General features: G+C 42.8%; 1 protein-coding gene across 9 annotated transcripts in view; it reads left to right on the forward strand.

The window, feature by feature from the left end:
• Positions 1-26,192, forward strand: part of RALY (RALY heterogeneous nuclear ribonucleoprotein) — a 90,180-nt gene that overhangs the window by 48,254 nt on the left and 15,734 nt on the right. Inside the window, exon 3 of one of the 9 annotated variants that reach the window (XM_005214529.5) lies at positions 26,172-26,192. This exon is cut by the window's right edge and continues 97 nt beyond it. The exons of the other annotated variants lie outside the window; for them this stretch is intronic. The gene's annotated coding sequence lies outside the window, so the exon portion shown is untranslated. The remainder of the gene's footprint in view (positions 1-26,171) is intronic. 9 annotated transcript variants of the gene reach the window in all.

A 26,192-nucleotide genomic window follows, 5' to 3' on the forward strand; every position in this document is an offset into this window, starting at 1 on the left:
GTTCCTCTGCCTTTGCTAAATCCAGCTTGAACATCAGCAAGTTCACGGTTCACGTACTGTTGAAGCCTGCTTGGAGAATTTTGAGCATTACTTTACTAGTGTATGAGATGAGTACAATTGTGCGGTAGTTTGAGCATTCTTTGGCATTGCCTTTCTTTGGGATTGGAATGAAAACTGACCTTTTCCAGTCTTGTGGCCACTGCTGAGTTTTCCAAATTTGCTTGCATATTGAGTGCAGCATTTTCACAGCATCATAGCATCGTCTTTTAGGATTTGAAAGAGCTCAACTGGAATTCCATCACCTCCACTAGCTTTGTTCATAATGATGCTTCTTAAGGCCCACTTGACTTCACATTCCAGGATGTCTGACTCTAGGTGAGTTATCATACCGTCATGATTATCTGGGTTGGGAAGATCTTTTTTGTACAGTTCTTCTTGCCACTTCTTCTTAATATCTTCTGCTTCTGTTAGGTCTGTACTATTACTGTCCTTTATTGAGCCCATCTTTGCATGAAATGTTCCCTTGGTATCTCTTATTTTCTTGAAGAGATCTCTAGTCTTTCCCATTCTATTGTTTTCTTCTATTTCTTTGCATTGATCACTGAGGAAGGCTTTCTTATCTCTCCTTGCTATTATTCTTTGGAACTCTGCATTCAGATGGGTGTATCTTTCCTTTTCTCCTTTGCTTTTCATTTCTCTTCTTTTCACAGCTATTTGTATGGCCTCTTCAGACAGCTATTTTGCTTTTTTGCATTTCTTTTTCTTGGGGATGGTCTTGATCCCTGTCTCCTGTACATTGTCACGAACCTCTATCCATAGTTCATCAGGCACTCTGTCTATCAGATCCAATCCCTTGAATCTATGTCTCACGTCCTCATCTGTAGACATGAAATAACAGTTTCTATCCAGCAGCTGTGAAAGATGCATTTCAAATGAGTGCTGTATGAAACTGTTAGATACTATATGCATGTAAGGGACTATTAATGTTAGTAATTACGGTCCTAGGGACTGGAACAGTCTGAGAAGGGGCAGGAGCAGTGGCAGTACACTATTGCCCTTCAAGGTGTGGGTCATGAACAGTTGACCAAAGTGGACTTTGCAGCTTAATGTAAAGCAGGGGTTCATTGTCTGCCAGTGTAATTATCCAATGGCTTCCAGGGCTTTCTGTGGAGAAACTCTGAGTGAAGCCCTGAGAGCAGTTCAGCTTAGATGCAGCTATCTCTGTTCTCTCCCCATCCAGGAATGTTGCCCACATTTTATTACTTTGGTTCCAGAGGCAGCTGGCTTTCTTGAGGGTTACTGTCATAGGAAACAGGAAGGTCAAGCTCACTTAGAGGGAAGGAGTAGTATGCAAAAGACTCTGGGTCCTGTTAGGCCCTGTGTCCCCCTCCTTCCCCAATTTTCATTAAGATTAAAGAGGATCTTTCTGTCCCGCTGGAGCAACAAACTTGACAGAGGAGGGACTGGCAGCTACTAGAGGGAAATTTTAAGGCCATTGACTGTGGCAGAGAGGTAGGATCTGAGCTTAAAAATAAGGCCAAGAGATCAAAAACTCAAGCTGGGAAATCATAAATCAGGAAGCCAAGGTCCATCAGCAGATGTGATGTGGGAATCATGAGATGAGTAGGACATGGAAAAAGGGGACTTACAACTTAATGGGGCAGATGTGCAAAAAAGCCCCAAAAGTATTCTACAAAAGATCACATTAACACCAAAGCAAAAATTGCTTCTTTTGAACTATCCATTATTTTGTGTTATCTGGGTCTCTACTGTTACCCTCTACCTTCATCTCCCTCCCCATGCCCCCAGTTAGCATAATATGTCAAGAGTTATTTTACTTAAGTGCGTAGGGCAAGAGACAACGTTATCTACATTATAACTGGTCTTCAGGAAATTTAATTAACTGCATCTTTCCCACCATTGTAAATCTTGAAAATCTCAGGCTACATGCTGCTGGGGAAAGAGAGGAAGCTATAAAGCCAAAGATTTGAATTTGCTGGGACATTCATTTCCTATGTGACTGACCTCTCTGAGCTGTAGTTTCCTCTTCTGCAAAATGGGAGGAATGCCTGTACAGTTATTGTGGTGCTAATAGGAGATGATGGAAAAAATGCCTGGCTTGGATTGGTGTTCAAGCCACTGGTGGTTGAAATACATTCTGATATGTGTTGTGTCATATTGTAGTAGAGAGTGAGTATTGTGACCCAGGCTCTTACGTTTCTACTCACTCAACCTTGGGAAGTATTTAGTATCTCTGTACCTTAGTTTCCTCAGCTCCAAAAAGAGGGAATGAAGCAGAAAGGTGTTCTATAATTGGTGGTGTATCTCTTCCAGTTCTGTGCTTCCAAAGGCACTTGGTCTGTGGTTCAAAAAAGGAGTCGGGGGTGGGGCAAAAGGGGAGGCTCACCTTCAGTCCTGCTTAAGGCTGCAACAGGGACAGTTAGTCATTATCTGAGTATGATGAGAAGTGTCTGGGAGTTGCCTGCCTATCTCTCAACATTTGGGGGAAGTGGGGAGGTTGAAGAAAACAATGATAAAATCAGAATGGCCTGGAAGGTTGGAGACTGAGTTGTTATCAAGTATGAGAGAGACCATGAGGCACAGAGCCCAGCTTGTGCTGTTACCTGCTTTTTGGGTGTTGCCAGTGAAGCTGTTTCTCTTTTTTTAGCCTCCATATCCCCATCTGTAAAATGAATTAGGCGGTATATTCTCCAAGGGCCTTCTAGGGCTTCCTAAAATTTCATCATCCGCTCTCTTCTGGCTCTCACGTTAGTTTGTATCCAGCTTGTGCCCTTGGTGTTGAGGATTTCATTTACAGAAGGCTTCTTAACTTGCCAGGCTAGCACTAGAGTAATATTTAGAATGCTCTTGAAACCACTGTTTCAAGCCACTATGAATCATACAACTTTCAAGTCCAGAAATGCCTTGGTCCACCTGGTCTGACCCCCTCATTTAACACTGAAAGATGATGCAATAGAGTAGAAAGACTACTAAGGGACTTCCCTGACAGTTCAGTGGTTGAGGTGCCGCATTCCCAATGCAGGGGGCATGAGTTTGATCTCTTGTTGGGCAGCTGATATCCTGCATGCTGGCTTTGACTCTCGGCTTTGACAGCAGACCTTGACTTCAAATTCCTGCCAGTAATTAACTTAATCTCTCTGAGCCATAGTATCAGCATCTGAAAATGAGGATAGTGCTAAGAGAATAGTCACATAAAGAATTGTTATTATTTGGAAAAGAAACAAACTGAGGCCTGAGAGAGGATATCACCTGCTCAGAGTCAAGCTCAGGCCAGAATCTCTGTCTCTTGTCCAGAGTTTTCTTGTCCTCTAGAGCCAAGGTCAGCTACGTATGTAGTAGCAAAGATTGGAACTGAAAGCATGTCAGCTTTCTTAACATCTCTGCTAACAGGCTTCTCAATTCCCCTGGGGTGTGTGTCAATAACACAGCCTGCACTTGTTTTAGAAACAAGCTCTTCACAAGCACTCCTGTTTGATTTGCTTTGGCTGATACAGGATCCAGATGCTCTTAGAATAGCACAACAGACTCTCCAAATCAGCCCATTCCCATTCTGAGCCACTCACAGCTCTGATCTGCTGCTGGCTGGGGTTTGGCCCCTAGGTTCCCCCCACCCCCACCTGTCACGTGAATCTCTTCAGTCATCTTTTGCTATTGGTTCTTTCCCTCTTGAAGGAAGTCATGTGTATTGAATGCGTACTATGTGCCAGGTATTGTGATAGGTGCTTTACATTAAAACTATCTTTGTTAATCTTAGTAACTCCTTAAGTTATTAATAGCTCCAGAAGGAAAAGCTGAGGCTCAGTGAAGTAAATGAACTTGTCAGAGGTCATCTACCTAGTCCGTGAAAGAGCTGGTGTTTGAACTCAGGTCCTCCTGCCTCCATAGACCCCATGCGTTTAGTACAGTAAGTTCTTTCCTGAGTATCATACTGCCTCTGGCCTCTGCCTTTCCAGGAGGGTAAAGTGTTCATGAGTGCCCAGAAAGGGGGATTTGGTGGCTTTAGAAATTGGCAGTTGGGAATATCTCCATGCCTTCAGTGCATTTTCTCATTAATTTCTTCTGTTCTACTTTGCCTCAGGTAGAGGCAAGGTACTCTACCGAGTTCCCTAGGATCCAAGTGTGTGGCCCAGAGGTCCAATCACTAAGTGAGAGGCCAGGTTTCCATCTTCAACATGGAATGTGGATTCTCTAGTAAGAAGTGTCCTTGTTATTTTCAAAGTGGAATGAGTGGAATACTCAAGTAATGAGCCCCTTGTATGCCCAACTCTGAAATGCAGGGGGTGTGAGTATCTCAAGTGTGATGAGCTTCCTTCAGGGACCTGGCAAGAGAGGAGGCAGAGGCATACATACATAAAAGAGTTAGGAAGATTGCTCTAATAGGTCTTCAAACCTGTCATCACTTTTCAGTTTACAAAGTGCCTTACTTATAGAGATCCTTCCTTACTTATATAAGGAAACTGAAGGCATCTTCCTTTATTTGGCAGAGTCAGGGGCTAGAGTCCACATCCTTAGTCTTGATAAGGTCAGTGAGTCTAAACCCTCCTGAAAGAGTTCTTGTCTGTGGCCTTGGGTCCCCATCAGTCTTCATTTGCAAAAGGAGGAGGCCTTTAGTCTCTGCCCTTTTCTGAGAGCCCTCCTCGACCCACTGGTCCCCTGCCTCACTCCTTGCTACTCAGCTGCTAGGGCCTTCTTAATGAGACCCTCTTCTAAATGATACGTTTTTAAGTGTAGGCTAAGAGGAGATATTTTCCCCAAGATCATTTGCCATAAAATGATGGGATTTTATGGCCAGTAGGAAGAGATCTTAACAGTTGCCAGTTTTTTTGAGAAGTCCTTTATTTAAACACATAGTTCAATGTCTCAAACAGAGCTGCTCTGTTAGAAGTGGCAATGGTGGCCCCAGAGGCCACTGGTCCAGCCTCCCCCTTACCCTCATCAGAAACAGCCTTAGGCATCTGACATCAGCCTGCAGGGTTGCAATAAAACAACACTGACCTCGGTCAGCTTTCCCATTTTATAATTGTGAAATTGAGGCCCAGCACAGGGCAGTAATAGGCCCAAGGTTACACAGTGAATTAGTGGCAGGTCTGACTCCCAGCCTTGTGCCCTTTTTGCAACACTGAACTTCATGTCATTTCATAAGTGAACACATGTTCCCTTTCACTAACATTCTGTACCTAGATGTCAGGTGTCTTTTGCCTCCTGGCATCTGATTCCTGTGAGATAGGTGGGCAGGCCTGTGGATGTGTGTACCATGTCAGGGCATAATTCTCATCCATGTGGTGAGCGTGTGTCAAGTTGTATTTAACTCATTGTGGGAACTAGCAGAATGAGAATTGCTGAGAAACTGGATTTATGTTGGTAGTGAAAGAAGGATTAAAATGAGGTTGCTAAATGAGATCCAAAATTAATGTCCTAATGAAAATGTAACATTTCATGTTGTCTTCTATACTTAAAAAAAGTGCACTTTCTCAGTTTTCTATACATGAACCTGTAACTTGGCATTGGGCCCTGTTTGTGAACAGTAAGTCCAACAAAATTCTCTTCTCCAAGAGTATCATGTGACTCTCAGATGCATACTAAAAGAAGTCCTAACATGACTGTAACGGTCACACAGTTTTCTTTTTGCCTTACTTCTAGTTTTTGAATAATTTTCCTTAACAAAACACCACTGAACATGATCAGAGTCTCTGGCATTAAAGCTGGTCAGAGCTCTTCCAACTCAGGAAGGCATCTTTCTGCTCAGGGCACAGACCCAACTTCTTTCCTGAAGCTTCTGCAGCTGGCAGCCATCAGCAGGACCTTAACCTGTCTCCTACAACCTTGGTCACTGGCTTGGAGTTTGACCTTTGCTAATCTTAGACTTGCTTCTTCCCCTTCACCCAGTCATGGAGACTTTTTTCCCTGTTTCTGGTTATCCCTGGGACCATCTTGGATGCAAAGAGGTTACGGAGTTCCACCTGGAGGAAGTTTGTTTTGAGCAGTTTTACTCCGGCAAAGTAGGCACCGGCTTGTTCTCATCCCCAGTGCTATCATCCAAGGCCAGATTTTAATCCTCTCTCACTGACTTTTTAATTGTTAGCTAATTTGCCTCCCTGGGTTCCCTCGTGGCTCAGTGGTAAAGAATCCACCTGCCAGTGCAGTAGACTTGGTACCTACTGCATGGGTCAGAAGGTTCCCCTGGAGAAGGAAATGGCAACCCACTCCAGTGTTCTTGCCTGGAATATCCCACAGACAGAGAAGCCTGGCCTACATTCCATGTGGTCACAAAAGGGTGGGATACAACTTAGCGACTCAACAACAACAAACATGTCTTTGCTAGTGAAATATAACTTCCTTTTTCTGAGTAAAACTCTGCTCAAAATAAACTTCCTCCAGGTGGAACTCTGTGACCTCTTTGCATCCCAATGGCCTCGGGGGTAACCTACCTCCAATGTTTGCCCCTGAAATATAACTTCCTTTTTCGCTCCATAGGTTTTAAGATACATATCTTATTCCTATGAGTTTCCTGCTCATAAAACCTCTGAAATAAAATCCAGTCTCCTTAGCATGACATTCAAGGCTCTTTAAATACTATTATTCTTCTTTCCTTTCAGCTTCTTCTACAGTCCCATAAGAGTTCATATTAATGGGTAGAAGTATTAGGGAAGTATTGCACAACTTCAGGACAATATGAAGGAAGACTGACCTGATCCAGTCTGCCAGTGAAGGTTAAGAAGTGTTAGTTTTGGTGCCATGTTAGCCTTCAATATGATAAGCATTTGTGCCAGGCACAGGGATAGGTCCTTAGGGATAAGGAGAAGGCAAACACATGATCAAGACCTTTGGAACCCATAGCTGGAGAACAGGTAGGTAAAGTAAGTAGGTGGCAGTGATGATCATTATAATGGAAGCGTGTGGAGTGCTTTCGGAATATGGGGACTAACTGCCCTGCCCTCCTGATCAGGGAAGGCTTCACAAAAGAGATGATATTTGAGTTGCATTTCAAAGATGAGATATTTGATAGTCTTGAAAGATGAAGTATTTGGCAGTTGAGAAGGGTAGTCTATAGCTTCCAAGCGAAGAGACCAGTGAGGGCCAAAGTTATAGAAGCCTCCATGAATGTTTTAAAGAAGAGTAATCAGTCCAGTGTAGCCAGAGCATAGCCTTTCAGGAATGGAGTGTGGTTAGGGTTAAAGTTATCAAAGTAAGTTGAAACTAAACTGTAAGGCCTCATTTTCCACATTAAGGAAATTCTGTGTTTCATACCTAGCATTGTGGAATTAAGTGACATATAGTTGTCTATCTGTGCATGAGTGTAGTTGTGTGTTAGGATGTGATTGTTACATTTGGAGATGATTTTTCAAGACCCTGTGAGGCAAAGCAGATATCAAAAATTGGAGCCAAAAGGACAGGTTAAACTTAAGTTCATCCAGGCTTGAATTTTGAGCTTCTGAGTTCTCTAAGGTCATAAATTAATCATAGCGTGCCAAGATTGAGAGAGACCTTAGAGATCAGTAGTTCATACATTGGTCCATTCAACAAGTGCCTGCTACTTTTTTTTTTAAGATTTTTTTTTTTTTAATATGGACCATTTTTTAAAGTCTTTATTGAATTTGTTACAATATTGCTTCTGTTTGATGTTTTGGTTTTTGGCCCCTTAGGGGTAAGGTTGGAGAGGGTACAGCTGAGGCCAGATACAGGGCCCTGAGGTCCATTTGGCCTATGGGAAAATGAGGCTAATATTCAGGGACATGTAGCAAGTTAGTAGCAAGGCCAGGATAGTAACTTTCCTGGTACAGCCTCCCTTCCCTTGCCTCCCTGCTCCCGTGCAGCTATTTATCCAAGGTTAACTTGGATCCCATTTAATTCCTTTATTCTCCTCTCCCTCATTTAGCTCTTTCTCTATTGGATAAGTTAGTTAACCTCAGAGAGCAATTTTCTTATCTGTAAAATGGGGGTTTATCTTGAAATTAAAATTTTAAAAATAGTTTTAAGTCACTGATCTCATTTTTTCTGTATTATTCTTGCTCTTTGCAGATACAGATATCACGTTAAGTTTCAGTATATGCCTGTGTTACAGTTGTTACTATTTTCTAGCTGTGTAAATTTGGACAAACTGTCTTGACCTCACTCTTAAGTGTTTTTCCCACCAGAGTCCTAAAATTCCATTTCATAACCATTTGGAAACTTGACTTGTTTACTTTCTCACCCTGGAGTGTGCTGCTGTTGATGACTTGCAGTGGCAACTGGGCTGGCCCTGTGTGATTTGAAGAGGACAGTATGAGAGGCAAGACAACTGGGTACCTAGAGGGTATTAAATCAAGGATTGGCAACTCCTCATAAGTCAAACGATTTCTGGGGACTTCCCTGGTGGTCCAGTGGTTAAGCATCTGCCTGCCAAAGCACTTAGTTGCCATGGGACAACTAAACCCATGTGCCACAACTACTCGAGCCCATGAGCTGTAACTACTGAGCCCAAACGCTCTAAAGCCCCTGCTATGCAACAAGAGAAGCTACCGCAATGAGAAGCCCCTGCACTGCGCCTAGAGAGTAAACCCTGCCCATAGCAACTAGAGAAAACCCCCCTGCAGCAAAAAAGACCCAGCACAGACCAAAAAAAAAAATTTCTGGGATAGGAGTCTGGGGTTAGTGTCAATGGTGAATTGATTTGGATTATGTTCTGGGAATAAGTGAGGTTGCCAGCTCCACTGAGTGGAAGAACCAGCAGTGCACAGGCACTCTTGCTTGTGCCCTGGAAAAAGACAAGTGTGTTGGTGGCAAGTGTCCAACATGACCTGACTGGCTGCCCACAGGCCATCTCTGCCATTGAGGACTTCAGCCACTGGCCCTGCCAGCCCTCTGGCAAGGTTGCTGTGATTTGATAGAAAGAGCCCAGTCTCTGGATTTGCACAAATGTGAGTTCAAATCCCTGTCTGCCAACTACTGATTGTGTTCCTTGTCTAGTTCTTCAACTAGTTCTATAGTTCTTTAAAATTCTTAGAGCCAGTGCCTCTGTCTGTAAAATAGTGTTGTTGAGGGAATTCCTTGGTTGCCTAGTGGTAAGAATTCTTGGCTTCCCCTACCACGGCCTGGGTTCAATCCCTGGTCAGGGAGCTGAGATCCCATCCTACAAGCCTCACGGCATGGCCAGAAAAAGAAAATAGTGCCTTTGATACCTACTTTGGGGGTTGTTGTGAGGATTCAAAAATACCTTAGACAAATAGGTCTCACACAATACCTGATACTTAGTTGGATGAATAGCAAGTTGATCTACTCCTGTTAGCTCTTTGAAGACCAGTATCCTTGGGATGTGACATTCAAGTCAGTGCTGCTCTGATTCTCTCACTACCTCCCCACTCACCCCCAGAAGTCGACCTGACTTCTCCTTTCCTTCCTCAAGTTCAGACCCCAGAAATATGAGGCAGTCTGTCTCACCAGGTGGCATATCTATGAGTAAGCAAGATTGTTACACAGCAGACATACAGGGCCAGGGCAAGTAGCTCAGGCAGCAGCTGATGAACAAAAGGCTTCTCTCTGTTCCCAATAAATTGGTCCTTGGGGATCCTAGCTTTGAAATTCTAATTGACACAGGAAGGAAAAGATTCATTAGGCTCTGGACTCATTAAAATGCTCTGCTGCTCACCTACGATTTATTCTTGGCACTTCATCAGGAGGAATTAAGTAAACCAACAGGCTGGGAGGCTGCTGACAGTACAGTTCATATACTTTGCTGGTGCTGCTCATGGGGTGTGGATATGGGGCCTCCCGTACTCTGGAGCACACAGCTGGCTTCAGAGGTTTCTCACCCTTAGGACCTAGCATGAGTCTAAGTCTCATCTATTGTCAGTGCTGAGAGGACCTTTTGAGATCATTCATAGATGTTAGCTCATTCAGAGATGGTCCACAGAAGAAGAGGGGCTTGCCTGAAATCACTGAACCACAGCAGTGATGGAGCTAGAATTAGAAACACTCAATCCTCCTGACTTCCAGGCCAGGAGTCTTTCCCCTGCATCACCTTTGGATTTCTAGATCCAGTATTTCATTCATTCAGCCATCAACAGATACTTTTGTTGATACATGTTATGTGCCAGGATTCTATGATAAAACAGAGGTGGGGGTGGGAAGAGGGGTGGAGAGGGAATACCTGAACCAGTATTATGGGTGACTAGAAAGGCCTCCATATCTGAGGGGTGAATAGGAATTAGCTTGGCAAAGAAGCATATGAAGAGTAATCAAGCCTGAGGGATCACTGCCTACAGAGGCTGGGAGACTCTTCAGTAATGGAAAGTCTTGTTAGGGTGGAGGAATTGAAGAAGGGATGAGAAGATGAGTCAGCCTATGAGGTTGGGGCCACTTTCTCTTAGAACTCTATACCTGGAATTAGGAGTCCTGGGTGTTCTAGATGTGTTTCTGCTGCCAGTATTTATTTAGCGTCTTTTTGGTGTGCCAGTGTTGGACACTGAGATACAAAAATGCGTAAAATATATGTAGCTCTTTCCCCTGAGATCTGTTAGTTTAATGAGGCTAACAAACTAATAAATAACTCCTATAATAAATGAAAGGAGTAATTACCTTTGTTGGAGGAAGTCAGAGTTGAGCTGTGTTACCATCAGGATTTTCTCTGAGTTTGATGATCTCACCTGTCAATTTAGTGATAACCACTGTCCTGTGTCGCTAATGAGCTGATGGGAAGACAGCTCTGTAATGACTGGTGTTTGTGTGGTATTTGTGAGTTACAAAACACTCTTTCATCATTACTTTTATCTTAACCGTAACCTTATAACTTGGGGAATTTCTCAGCAATTTACAGATGAGAAAACTAAGGCTGAAAGAGGTTGAGGCTTGTTTATGGTTTTATAGCTTTTGATTAAGAAAAGGTAGGGATTAGAAACCCAGATCTTATGCTGTCTTTTGCAGTACAGTGGCTCTGAACAGATATTGAACAGTAGAAAATTGGCAGCTTTTCTGTTCCATACTTGTAAGCCTGGTTTCCCTTTCCCTTCACTTGAAATGCAAAGAATGACTTCACTATGAGAAAAAGCGACTTAAATTGGCTGGGAAGAAAGAAAAAGGGCTTATTTCAAGTCTTCCCCAGATTGGGCTCTGAACTTTTAAAATGACATGTTCCAATGTTCTTATCAGCTCCCACTATTCCATCTCATGCCATTTACAGAGTGCTGTCTTAGCTACTATGTCATTGGCTACAAAAGGCAATTTGTGGGGTAGACAGAGCCTGCTTTACAGGTGTGTAAACTGAGGCCCACAGAAATGAAATATTTTACCCAGAGTCAACTGAATTATTCATGCCAGAATGAGGATGGACACCACAGGTGCTCCTAAGTCATAGAAGAAAGCTCCTCTGATTCATTCATTTCACACAATTCTTGAATATACCCTATGAGCCAGAAATTTTATTTTACGAGAGAACCTCTGGTTAGGCTCAAACTATCTTGATGCAGTGCCTTCCTCTAAGAGCAGGGACTTTTGCTATTTATTTATCTGTCCCCAGCCAAGGCCTGGTTCCAAGAGTGCTTTGCTGTTGTTTTTGGCCTTACTCCACCAGAAGCTGAAGGGAGCAGATGGCCACAGAATTGTGGATTATAAGGGTGTGATCGCATTCTGGGCTAGAGGATGAGTGAAGAGCCCTGCACCCGTCTACTGCTGTCTGTGCTCAGGTCCCTGCCAAGGTATTTTCCATCCCAGAACAAGTGAAGCTGGCTAATCCTGCCCCTTCCTCCCCCTGTGCACAACATCCTTACTGATCTTCTGGATAGATTTCATGCAAAGGATTCTATGATCTGTCCCAAATGATTCTTTGGACCTATTTCCCAGGCATGTTTGACGTTTTAAGGGGAATCTGGCATCTCCTTTATCTATAGATCTCCCAACACTCCCCACCCTCTCTTCTGCTTTTACTTCCAGCTCCTTAAGCAGATTGGCTGCTTAGTGTGACTGACAAATAGCCTAAAGAGTAATCAGTACTGAGAAATTGACATGTTTTCTGTTTATCTGAAATCCTAACTGGAAAAGTCTAAGGAACACTATTTTGAGGGAGCAGGACTAGAAAGTGGAGTAAGGACGATTGACTTCATGATGGAAAGCCTGCAAGAACCTCAGTTACCTCAAAAAATCATGAAAGGAAATATCAACATTTGTACACAATATTTCACCTGCCCCTTGTATATTAATATCTTTATATACTACAGAGTGCTTTCATATCTATTATTGCCTTTGAGTGTTAGAGCAACTCTTTGAGGGCAGCAGTGCAAGGATTCCTTTTCTCACTTGACAGTTGTGACCAGGGAAGGTTAGGGAAGATTAGTGGTCAATTGCCTGGTGCTCATGGTGGCAGAGCCCCAAACAGAACCAAGATTTCGGAGCCACATAGTCCTAGGTTTGAAATCTGGTGTTCATCACATTCTAACTGAATGATCTTGTACAAGCTCCTTAATTTCCTTGAGCCTCAGTTTTCTTCTCTGTGATAAGAGGATATTATCAGGTTTACAGTATTTATCTCCTGTCTAAGAATTAAAAGATATAATGTATAGAAAAATGCCAACGCAGTGTGGAACAAGTATTAGGACTTTAGTAACTGCAGGTTTCCCATCTTAGTGTTTTAAGTGTCTTGTATTCTGAATCATTGAAAATTAGTACTCTACAGTAAAATGAGCTACATATAATACATTTTTATAAGCCAGAGTATCATTTAAGTGCCTCACTGGGTTAAGAGAACTGAATTAGTGGGAAGCAGGGGTGCTCCAGGAACTGGCTGAGTACTTCTAATACAAATCACAGTGGGTTAAAGCTGACAGAGACCCTAGAGATCTGTTCCGGTGTGTCTTCCTCAGAAGAGATGTTAATAATCTCAGAAAAGTCAGACCGGATAATGCAAAGTGCATTTCTTTACTTTTGACTTCTCAGAGCCTTAGTGTGCGTGTGACTGGGGTGGGTGGGGAGGAAGGGATGGAGGAGGCTAAGTTTTCTGTTTTTATTTGACCTGGGAGCCCTTAACATCTTGAAGAGCACTGGTTTTTCATGAAAGAGTTCATGTACCACTACTCTGGTTCGGTTCTCCATTTTTTGGATCAGGCACTTAATGTCTCAGCCAGGTTTATAGAGCCAGTCCACAGTAGAACCAAAACTAGAGTTCAGGGTGCCTGACCCTCTCTTGGGCCACACCACCATTTGTACTCCATTGCTCTTCCTCTTCTAGCCAGCAAATCATAAAATTACAGAGGATTCTGCAAACCACTAATCACAGAGCATTGTTAGAGCATCAAGCTTTCTGTTTTGATGTGTTTGTGCCAGTAAGCAAGAAAATGCGGAAACAACAGGCTTAATGGCTGCCAAATGTTTCCAAACAGTTGAAAGACCAGAGATCAGGTAATTTTAGCTCAGGGTCTGGAAAGGTGCCTCTGACCCACAAAATTTTAAGTCTGTTCTTGTTTTATTAAGTTTCAGTTGCAACCAAGGGGCTTATCCAAGAGGCCCGTAGTGTAGTTCCCTGTGATGAATACTGACACCAGTGATTATGGGAAGGATCCTGAGAGGAATTTGAAGAGAATGTGTCAAATTTCTGTTCATTCATCACCATCTTCCGTGGAATTCAGTGGTTAGGAATGTGCTGCTAGTTTCTGTCTAGAACCTGGCAGAGAGAGTTGTCTGGCATTTATTTGGTGAGGGCTATCCTTGCATTTACTAAGCCTTCTAGTAAAAAATACCACCTTTACCTTTGCAAAGTTGTGCAGTAAACTTTTCAAAAACACGTCTGATACTCAGAACAATCTGGTATAGAAGTTATCTTCCACATGTCTAATGAGGACACTGAGGCTCAGAGAAAGAGGTAGTGACTTGTCCAGGGTCTGACAGCAAATTAGTGACAAACCTTTATTGTATTACAGGTGCCTAGTGCAATCGTGACATATAGTAGATCCTCAGATATTTATTAATAGAAAAATTAGTACTTTCCCAAGGATTAAACATTAGTAGACTCTTTGCCCAGTAGTCTTTCCATGAAGCCAGCCTAGTGGGGCCCAGTGGTTGGGCTCATCTCAGGGTCAGCAGATAATTGGGAGTGTGGACTGGGTCTCCCTTGCTGTGTTGATTTCTGACAAGGATGGCAGTTTCTAGCTGTTGTTGCTCTCTGCTTGTTGAGGACCCTCTGCCTCCTCCCCACCCCAAAGAGCTTCAGTTCAGCAGTTTCTGGCCTGGAGATTCAGCCTCTCTTTTGAGCCCCTGTTCCTTGGAGTCTGCTGAACAAAGACACCTCTGGTCCCCAGCTTCTCACTCTGTCCCTCCTTTGTTTTCTCTCTCATCACTATTTTGCTTATCCTTCTGCCCTACTGACAGATGAGGGACTTGGGTTCGACCTGTGAACATCAAATACACAGTTCACTCTTAAGGAGCTGCTTTGTCAGGAACACTGGGAAACCATTGACTGAAGCAGTGCCCACCTAGGATTCTGTCACCTGTTAGCAGAAATTCACTGAGCATCTGCTGGTTGTCCCGGTAGTGCTGGAGGCTGGGATTGCAAAGATTAATAACAGAGCCTCTGCCTTCTAGGAGTTCAGAGTCTAATGGAGAAAGACAGGAAGGTAAATACAAAGGTGCAGCAAATGTTGCTGCAACAGAGGTCTGTAGAATGTCCATATCAGGATACAGAGGAGGGGGGATGGAAAACAAAGGCTATCCTGAAGAGTTTTCATCAAGGGCATGACATCAGTGACTTTGTGTACAGAAAACCCTTCTGGCCCCAGATTCCATCACCAAATCAGAAATTGGTTCTGGTCCTGCTTTATTGATGAAGTAGTCTCTCTCTTAATCTCACTAAATGTTAAGAGTGTGATATTTGAAGGCATCTATTAAATGGGACCAGTGGTAACAGTAATTTCATTTAGAAAATTCCTGAATGCTTCACTTGCAGGTATATTACCTGACCAAATTCTCACAACCTTATGGGGAAGGTACTGTAATACTATTCCCATTTTACAAATGAGAAAGCTAAGGCACAGAGGAATTAAGACATTTACCCAGCATGATACAGCTGATACATGGCAGAGCTGGGGTTTGAACCCAGGAGTTCTAAAAGAAAAGTTCAGAAAGGGCCATTGGGACCTTGATAAAATTCTTACCTCAAAAAAAAAAAAAAAAAAACTTACCTCAAAGAGTTGTAAGAATGAGAAGTATAATACTTAATAATACATCTACCACAAAAATAAATGATTAATAGATCATAATGATCATTTATTATATTGTAAAACAGCCTTTCCTAAAGGCTGGAGTGGATTGGGCTTTTGCAAAGATGTCTCCTTTCTGTCTCCCAAGTCTTCTGGCTTCATTATCTGTACTGCCTGTTTCTTTGTTTCTTAACAAGCATGAATGAGGAAGGGAACGGGTACAGTGGTACATGGAATTCCCATCAGCAGATACTCCCTGAGCAACCACTCTGGGCCAGGGTCTATGCTGAAAGGCCAGAGGGATGCTGATTTTAAATAGATTGTGGTTCCTGCCATCCAGGAACTCACAGCCTGGGAGGGAAGATGACACAGAAACAGATTATTTAAACACTGCCTCCTCAGGTGGAGCTTAGGCAGCACATACCCTCTTGCCCCTGGCTCATGCCACTATGAGCAGAGCATGAATGAATGGCTATTTTATTAATTGTTGAAATTAATCATCCTGTTAATATCCTTGTCATCATTAAAGCAGATGTTATTAATGTAGAAAGTAGTAACACCTTAGAGAAAGTCAGCAGCTATTCAAAGGAGACTTCTAACACATTCAATTGGAAAAACCTATTTTATTTTTATGGTGGTGGGGGGGTTGTGGTAGCACACCTCGACTGCCAGTAGGGCTGAGGGAGTCCTTGGCTTGAGGAATATACTGTGGGGAAGGATTTATGTCCCTCAGAGCTCCCTGATGGCCACCCAATATGCTCATTAGTTATCACATACTCTGTAGTTTCTTATGCTGCGCTTAGTCGCTCAGTTGTATCTGACTCTTTGAAACCCCACTGAGTAGCCCACCAGGCTCCTCTGTCCAGTGGGATTCTCTAGGCAAGAATACTGGAGCAGGTGGCCATACTCTCCTCCAGGGGATCTTCCCAACACAGGGATGGAACCCAGGTCTCCTGCATTGTAGGCAGATTCTTTGCCATCTGAGACACCAGGGAAGCCCATAGTTTCTTGTACCCAGGCACTTTTTTTTTTTTTTTTTTAGCAGAATGAGCAAGAAGAGGGTAGATAGCTTTCTGAGGCAGTACATCTGCCAGGAGAGGCAGTGACTGAGCTTCTGAGATTGGCAGGCGCTATGCCAGGGCAGTAAGGGTTTCATGAGTATGTATATTATTTCACGAGCTGCCTCCAGTGAGTTGATCTGTGAGCATTATTGGAGCCCTGCCATGTGCCTAGCAATGTAATGTGCTCAGGTGATGTGAAAAATACCCCAGAAGTTCTGCACTGCTTGGCAAGAGAAGACAAACATATGAGACAAAAGAAGTTAACACAGATGGGATGCTCTGATTAAGAGTTGACATGTGTTGTTCAGACTCTCAATACCTGTGGGGACTTAGAGTGCCTTCTTATTGAGCACTCTCCTACACGTGCCATAGGACTGGGTCATGACTACCATGATGTCTAAACTCCTCAACAGCCCACAACGGTTTTCTGATCTGACCTCTTCTAGGTTCTCTGCTGTCACCTCTTGCAACATCCAGTCTTAGATTCTACACTCTAGCCAAACCATGATGCATATTATTATTCACTCCATATGGAAGCACTGTCCAGCTTCCACAACTTTGCTTATGCTATTTCCTCTTCTCTGTTTTCTCTCATCTTCAGTTCAGTTCAGTCGCTCAGTCGTGTCCGACTCTTTGCGACCCCATGCATTGCAGCACACCAGGCTTCCCTGTCCATCACCAACACCCGGAGTGTACTCAAACTCATGTCCATCGAGTTGGTGATGCCATCCAGCCATCTCATCCTGTCATCCCCTTCTCCTCCTACCCCCAATCCCTCCCAGCATCAGAGTCTTTTCCAATGAGTCAGCTCTTCGCATGAGGTGGCCAAAGTATTGGAGTTTCAGCTTCAGCATCAGTCCTTCCAATGAATACCCAGGACTGATCTCCTTCAGAATGGACTGGTTGGATCTCCTTGCAGTCCAAGGGACTCTCAAGAGTCTTCTCCAACACCACAGCTCAAAAGCATCAATTCTTCGGCACTCAGCTTTCTTCACAGTTCAACTCTCACATCCATACATGACCACTGGAAAAACCATAGCCTTGACTAGATGGACCTTTGTTGGCAAAGTAATGTCTCTGCTTTTGAATATGCTGTCTAGGTTGGTCATAACTTTTCTTCCAAGGAGTAAGCGTCTTTTAATTTCATGGCTGCAATCACCATCTACAGTGATTTTGGAGCCCCCAAAAATAAAGTCTGCCACTGTTTCCGCTGTTTCCCCATCTATTTGCTGTGAAGTGATGGGACCAGATGCCATGATCTTCATTTTCTGAATGTTGAGCTTTAAGTCAACTTGTTCACTCTCCTCTTTCACTTTCATCAAGAGGCTTTTTAGTTCCTCTTCACTTTCTGCCATAAGGGTGGTGTCATCTGCATATCTGAGGTTATTGATATTTCTCTCGGCAATCTTGATTCCAGCTTGTGCTTCTTCCAGCCCAGCGTTTCTCATGATGTACTCTGCATATAAGTTAAATAAACAAGGTGACAATATACAGCCTTGACATACTCCTTTTCCTATTTGGAACCAGTCTGTTGGTCTATGTCCAGTTCTGCCTGTTGCTTCCTGACCTGCATATAGGTTTCTCAAGAGGCAGGTCAGGTGGTCTGGTATTCCCATCTCTTAAAGAATTTTCCATAGTTTATTGTGATTCACACAGTCAAAGGCTTTGGCATAGTCAATAAAGCAGAAATAGATGTTTTTCTGGAACTCTCTTGCTTTTTCCATGATCCGGTGGATGTTGGCAATTTGATCTCTGCTTCCTCTGCCTTTTCTAAAACCAGCTTGAACATCTGGAAGTTCACGGTTCCTGTATTGCTGAAGCCTGGCTTGGAGAATTTCGAGCATTATTTTACTAGCGTGTGAGATGAGTGCAATTGTGCAGTAGTTTGAGCATTCTTTGGCATTGTTTTTCTTTGGGATTGGAATGAAAACTGACCTTTTCCAGTCCTGTGGCCACTGCTGAGTTTTCCACATTTGTTGGCATGTTGAGTGCAGCACTTTCACAGCATCATCTTTCAGGATTTGAAAGAGCTCAACTGGAATTCATCACCTCCACTAGCTTTGTTCATAGTGATGCTTTCTAAGGCCCACTTGACTTCACATTACGGGGTGTCTGGCTCTGAGTGATCACACCATAGTGATTATCTTGGTCATGAAGATCTTCTTTGTACAGTTATTCTGTGTATTCTTGCCACCTCTTCTTAATATCTTCTGCTTCTGTTAGGTCCATACCATTTCTGTCCTTTATTGAGCTCATCTTTTCATGAAATGTTCCCTTGGTATCTCTAATTTTCTTGAAGAGATCTCTAGTCTTTCCCCTTCTGTTGTTTTCCTCTATTTCTTTGCATTGATCACTCAGGAAGGCTTTCTTATCTCTTCTTGCTATTCTTTGGAACTCTGCATTCAGATGGGTGTATCTTTCCTTTTCTCCTTTGCTTTTCGCTTCTCTGCTTTTCATAGCTATTTGTAAGGCCTCCCCAGACAGCCATTTTGCTTTTTTGCATTTCTTTTTCTTGGGGATGGTCTTGATCCCTGTCTCCTGTACAATGTCACGAAGCTCCGTCCATAGTTCATCAGGCACTCTATCTATCAGATCTAGTCCCTTAAATCTATTTCTCACTTCCACTGTATAATCATAAGGGATTTGATTTGGATCATACCTGAATGGTCTAGTGGTTTTCCCTACTTTCTTCAATTTCAGTCTGAATTTGGCAATAAGGAGTTCATGATCTGAGCCACAGTCAGCTCCCGGTCTTGTTTTTGCTGACTGTATAGAGCTTCTCCATCTTTGGCTGCAAAGAATATCATCAGTCTGATTTCGGTGTTGACCATCTGGTGATGTCCGTGTGTAGAGTCTTCTCTTGCGGGCTAACATCAACTTGACTGTGGACAAGATCAGAACTTTTTGATGACTTCTTTATTTTCCTTCCGCCCTGTCCCTTTGGTAAGTTACATGCCTCTGAGTTCCCACATATTCCTGTCATAGCTCTTATGGAGATAAAAGAGATGAAACATAGTTTCTGGTTTTCCTGAGATCCTTACCACTGAACTGTGTGGACTGTGAATTCATTTGGAGGCAGGGATTATACTTTGTTCATTTCTATACTTTGTAAAGTGTCTGACAGAAACAGGTGCTCAGTAAATGATTTTTTGATAAATGAGTAAATAAATTTTCAGCATATTATTGCTCTGCTTAAGAACCTACAATAACTTCTTTGGGGCAATCAAAATTCTATAGATTCAAAACTTGGTGTAATAATCGTGGGAGACTGTTATTTTTATGTATACATGAAAACAACAGTGAAGATTTGTTTTCCCTGTTAACTACCACCGATTCCCTGCACCTCCCCCCCCCCCCCCCGCCCCCACACTAATACAGTGTATGATTCTGGTGAAGTTGCCATGAAAGTGGCATTCATTGGTGATAGCAGTGTAAATTGGTACAGCACTTTGGACCATAAAAATGTTTGTACATTTTGACCTAGTAATTCCATTTCTGAGACTCTGTCCTTAGGAAATAATCCAATATACAGAATGAACTTTCCCTCAGATGCTGTTATTTATAATAGTGAGAAATTGGAAGAAGCTTAAATGACCACCTGAACTATGACCAGTCTAAACTATGATAAATCCACTCATGGGAAAATAGTGGGTTATTAAAAATGATAATATTTTAAAAATTGTGCTTACTGAAAACTGCAGCAGCAAGGCAAATATGTTATATATAATGTGTGATAATGCTAATTGAAAGAATTATGTTACAGAACTGAATGAATGACCTAACTATGTAATCCAAATATAATACACAAGAAAAAGCACTGGAAGGAAATATACCTGGATGCTAACAATAGTTATGTTGTATAGAGGAGTTGGGGTTTAGGTGATTTACTTATGATAATTCAAAAAATAAAGAACAGACACCAAAATTAATGACCAGAAATTTTGAAATAATAAAGCAAAACTTTGATTTCAGGCAGTGGAATCATGTAGTGATATTGTGACTGTGTGGAGGGTGAATTTGAATATTAATATGAATGGACAGAGAAGGGCTGCGTTTTTAAAATATTCAGGGGGCCACATCTGCAGGGCTTGGTTTTAGTGTGAGAATCAGGAAGTGATTCAGTATGTGGAGGGAAGAAGTACATGCCATTTTATGCCTAGTGAAAAATAAAGAACATTTGCTCAAGGAGTTTCATGACTTGTCCAAAGTCACATAGTAAGTAAATAAGTGATCCTTGTCTGTCTCTGTCTAGAGCCCCTGCTGTTGATCCTGCAGCTGAGACATCTGCAAAAGTTTTGGGGAATTTTTTTTTTTAAACTAGCTATTGCAGTGTAGAAACTTGTTGAGTGAGGGGAAAGAGGGCCAGAAAGGGTTAGTGAATTCTAAGAGGGTGATGGAGGGGAAAAAACCATAGACCCACAGCTGCTTCTGTCATCAGTTGAATAAATTAGAAGTTCATTAGGTATTGGGCATGTTATGCTTCTTGGTTGCAGGGCTGGCCTCCCCCACCCCCACCTCCAAGATGTTGTGATCCATTGGTTTACTTTTATGCTCGTGGCCTCCGGAACTTAGTTATGCAAATGTGTACCATATTACAAGAAAATGAACATTTTGGTCATTATGCCAAGTTTATCAATCATGCTGTGAGAGTGAGAGTTCAGATTGGCATTTTCCAACAAAGGAAGCTGAAATGAAAGGGTTTGCCTGGGCAGTAAATGTCCCATCCCCATACTGCATCACATAGACTAGTCCAAGAAAAGATTATTGTGAATTCGAGTCTATACTTTGGAACTGGTACCTAGCCCTTAGGGAAGAAGTCAGTTCATACCATCTTGCTCAGTATGTCTCCTTGGGCAACTGCTTTTGTCTTTGTGCACTAGGGTTTAGTCATCTGTAAAGTGGGTGTGACTTATAAGCTCTTAGAGGATGGTTGTGTATGGATTTCGTAACCTTTAACTAGTGAAGGGACTTGTAAACCACGTTGAAGGAGTTGGGCTTGATTCTTGTAGTGGGAAGCTGCTGAAGGGTCTTAAACAGGAGACAGGGACAGGCTTGCTCAGTGGTTCAGTTAAGAGGCAGAGCCTAGTAATATTTATAAAATTAATGTTACCAGAGGGACAGAGTGGCATCATTCTCAGTGGTCCTTTTAGGGTCAAACATAAAGCACTGTGGGATGGTGCTTATCGCCCTGAGTTAAGTTTAGATCAGCACCCTGGAGAGAGGTCAGCTTTCTTTTCCTGTCTGAATGTGGGAAAATAAATATTTATTATGTCAAATGCATACGCTTTTGGCTGGATCAAGCCTTTGCGAGGCTGTGAGGGATGGCATTAGGTGTTCTCAAGGAGAAGGATTGTGGTAATGAGGAAAATATTGATTCCACATGAAAGGATTTTAATCAACTGCCCTTACACCTGAGGGGCACAGTGCTTGGCTGCAGTGCCAAATTGTGCACCGTCCACCGCCTGCTTCCAGCCAGCTGGCTCACTGCCAGAATACCTCTGTCTAGGAAGACGTGCAGGAACTGTCCATCCCAGGTAATATTCCTGTCCACATTTTTGTAACAATCTCAGGTAACAGTGTCCTCCCATATGTTATCTCCTTTGACCTGCTAACCAGCCTGGATTGCAGGTGGGCAAGGCAAGAAGTTTTTTCCCATTTTACAGACGATTAGTCTTAAACCTCAGAGAACTGACGGGCCTTCCCAAGTTCACACAACTGTTGGAAGTGGGTTTGGGGACCTGGGACTCCACAGGCAAGCAGCATTTAAAAACTGATAATACCCTATGACTTTTTTAAAAAGTATACTTCACTGTTTTCTGTCCTGTCTTGTTACATTTATCTGGCTGCATCGGATCTTAGTTGCAGCACTCAGGATCTTCATTACATCATGTGGATCTTTTGTTGCAGTGCAAGGCTCAGTAGTTGTGGAGTGTAGGCGTAGTTACCCCACATGGATCTTAGTTTCGCAACCGGGGATCGAATCTGCATCCCCTGCATTGCAAGGCAGATTCTTAACCACTGGACTGCCAGGCAAGTTCCTCCCCTATTACTGTTTTTTTTTTCTTTTTTGAATTATGAATCCCCTGTTACTGTTTTAACTTAGGGCAAAACCTTTCTTGGGAGGGGTTAGGCTGCCCTTTCTGTGTTCCTCTGATATAGTCTGGAAAGTGGGGATGTACGCACTACCATGGTACAACCTACAGCAGCCTTATTCAGAATAGAGTAGCCACAGAATGTGGGGGTTCCTTCGGAGACACAGAACACTGAGCAAGCAGAGGTTTCTTGCAATATCAGCCCTGGTAACCCTGCTCAGAAGGGCAGTCCACCCTGCTTTCTGGATCCTTGAGGTACAAAGAGGCCTCTCTGAGAACCTTCACTTAGGGGCCTCTTCCCAACCCCCTTCTCAAGTTGTACTCTCTGGGGACTGCTTTATTCTATATACTTATTTCTTTATTCGTTTAACGCTTAATGAGTGCCTACTCCTGTGATTCCTTTTATGTTCAAGGCACATTTCCAGATACTAAAGTTTATTGCATCACAGTGATAGTACTCTTTCCTTGATCACAGTTCACTTCTAGATTATGTTACAGTAGAACTCACCATCTTTCATACTCTTGAGAAAAAGTTATTCTGGGTTCCAACAATAACAATACTAATAACAACAGCATACTTTGTAATGTGCCAGATGTTCTAAATGTGAATTAGGTAGTTTTATCCTCTAACAACCCATAAGATATGTGTCATGACCCCTATTTTATAGGTGAGATAACTGAAGCATAAAGAACTTCAAATACTTACTGAAAGTCATGTCACACAGCTAGTTCAGTGGCAGTATGTAGGCATTTTGGCTTCAGAGATTACTCTCTTGACCATACTACGTGGCCTCTCACATGGCACTAAATATGTAGGCTTTGGCTTTTGCTTGTTGGCAGGCCCCTATTCACAGGAGCCAGCCGTGCCTCTATACACTGCATCATATGACCTACTCAGCTCTGGGTTGTGCTGAAAAATAGTACTACCACATTAGTTCAGAACAAAATGAAGTTTTGTACACTGAGGAGAATTTAGCCAGGCACCTGGAAGCTTCCCGATACATTGTTATGTCTTGGCGCACTGGTGAAAAGCTACTCGTCTGCCCCAGCCAGTCTTACTCTTGGGTGTACAGTGGCACTCAGGAGTGAACTGTGAACCTGATATCTATCTTGCTGTCAAGAAACTCCCTAGAAGGAGAGAGAAGCCATGATAAAAGACTGAAAACTAGAAATACCAAAAAGAAGAGTTACAACATGCTTCCCCTTCCTGGCTGGTTTCTTCATGTCCTCTAGTGTGGGGCAAGAGGGTCTCGGAGTACTAGTCTCTTCAGGAATAGATCTGCCTTTCAGACCGCCAGGCTTCAGGAAGGGTGTTAGTCCTCCGTAAGCCTAGATCATCTTGACTTGCAGGATATAGTATGACCTGGAACAGATGACCAAGGTAAATCACCTCCTGAAATATTTGGTGGCAAATCCTTGAACTCGTCCCTGGTCTGCTTACCCTCTTCTGTCTTGAGAAAAAAGAAAAAAAAGATCAGAATAGTTTTTTGTAAATTAGCGTAACACCAAACTTTGTAAGAAATCAGCATAAAGGACTCAAAAAAAAAATGAAATAAACTATACTTTGTTTTGGTTTGCTTTTTATAGAGTTTGACAGAGCTGGGTGAGCTTCAGTTCAGTTCAGTCACTCAGTTGTGTCTGACTCTCTGCGACCCCATGGACTGCAGAGCGTGGTTTAGAGCTGTGCTGTTCAGATTGTAGCCCAGTGAATAGATGAATGCTAGTTCGCAAACTTACCTGTTTGTGATGAGTACAGAAATTGAGACTAAGTGCGTAGAGACTTTACAGTAATTTGACATTTTTGTCATATTTTACAAATGTATTGGTCTGTAATGGATTGGGAGTTTAAAAAGCCAAACAACAAAAAACTGGTTCTTTACCACAAGTAGTTTTGAGAAGTACTGGCTTACTTAGTGTGTCAAAGTGAAATAGAACTTCAGTCTAATTGTCTGTAAAATCAGATTAATAATGCCTACCTCAAATTGTTTTGAGCTACTGGACGTTAAATAATATCTTGGATACTTATTATGTGCCTGCCACTGTGCACAGTACATGGATTATCTTACTTAATTCTCACCACAACACTCAGCTAAGTTTTGTTATCATCCTAATTTTTCTGGGACTTGGATAGGTTGAGGACTTGTCAGAAGTCCAACTCTGTAGTAAGTGTGTAGTTGGGATGTGAATGGGAACTAGCACTCTTGACTGTTATGCCATGTTCTATGCAAAGAGCCTGGCACGCAGGAGGGCTCCCTGTCATTCCACTTTCTCGACTTCCCTGGAGACCTGCTTTCTCATTCCATCACTGACGCTAACTTATTTTGTGACCTTGGTCAAGTCACTTCTTTAAACCTTAATTATCTCATCTATCCTCAGTGGTAGGGAGTACGTCAAGGCTGTATATCGTCACCCTACTTATTTAACTTACATGCAGAGTACATCATGAGAAATGCTGGGCTGGAGGAAGCATAAGCTGGAATCAAGATTGCCGAGAGAAATATCAATAACCTCAGATAGGCAGATGACACCACCCTTATGGCAGAAAGTGAAGAAGAACTAAAGAGCCTCTTGATGAAAGTGAAAGAGGAGAGTGAACAAATTGGTCTAAAGCTCAACATTCAGAAAACGAAGATCATGGCATCTGGTCCCATCACTTCATGGGAAATAGATAGGCAAACAGTGGCTGACTTTATTTTTCTGGGCTCCAAAATCACTGCAGATGGTGATTGCAGCCATGAAGCTAAAAGACGCTTACTCCTTGGAAGGAAAGTTATGACCAACCTAGACAGCATATTAAAAAGCAGAGACATTACTTAGCCAGCAAAGGTCCATCTAGTCAAGACTATGGTTTTTCCAGTGGTCATGTATGGATGTGAGAGTTGGACTATGAAGAAAGCTGAGCGCCGAAGAATTGATGCTTTTGAACTGTGGTGTTGGAGAAGACTCTCAAGAGTCCCTTGGACTGCAGGGAGATCCAACACGTCCATCCTAAAGGAGATCATTTGAAAAGACCCTGATGCTGGGAAAGATTGAGGGCAGGAAGAGAAGGGGACAACAGAGGATGAGATGGTTGGATGGCATCACCGACTCGATGGACATGGGTTTGGGTGGACTCTCGGAGTAGGTGATGGACAGGGAGGCCTGGCATGCTGCAATTCATGGGGTTGCAAAGATTTGGACACGACTGAGCAACTGAACTGAACTGAACTGAGCCCTCAGTGGTAGGGACTATGTTTTATTCATTTTTGGCTCCCCAGCATTTAGCTGAACAGAACTTAGCATAGAATGGGTATTGAGTACTGAGGCAATTGATTGTATTAGATGATCTCTAAGGTTTTTTTAGTCTCTACTCTGAACATCAGAGCTGTTTTATCCCCTTCCACTTGAGCATCGTATTTCCTACCTACTCCACCAGCAGCATGACCTTATTTCCTCATATCTGTCTGTCTCAGGCAGTCTTGATTCTGGGTACTTTGAGACAGCCCACATGATTTTTTGAAATGTGTCTAGGATAAACCCACCAGGGGTAACACAAGTATGAAGTAGAGGGGCTGACTCACAAAGTCAGGAACCTGCTCTTCTCCATTCTTAGCCTGTGAAGTCTGGGCCTAGGGCAGCTCTGCTGGCAGTCCTGCCAGGTCTGAGTAATGGCTGCAGCCTGGAGCAGAGTTTTCCATGGACTTCGTCGGGGTCTCCAGTAATTGGAACATGGCACCTTCCGCCTTGTAATGGATGGCAGAATGAGAGGGGCATTTGTCACTGCCTGACTTCCCTGCAGGAAAGAGGCTCATAAGTCACAGCTGACAAACCCTTTGATGACTTTTAAACTTCATTTACAGAAAAGAATAGCTGTAATCAAC

Source organism: Bos taurus, chromosome 13 (assembly GCF_002263795.3).
Source record: "Bos taurus isolate L1 Dominette 01449 registration number 42190680 breed Hereford chromosome 13, ARS-UCD2.0, whole genome shotgun sequence".
NCBI lineage: Eukaryota > Metazoa > Chordata > Mammalia > Artiodactyla > Bovidae > Bos > Bos taurus.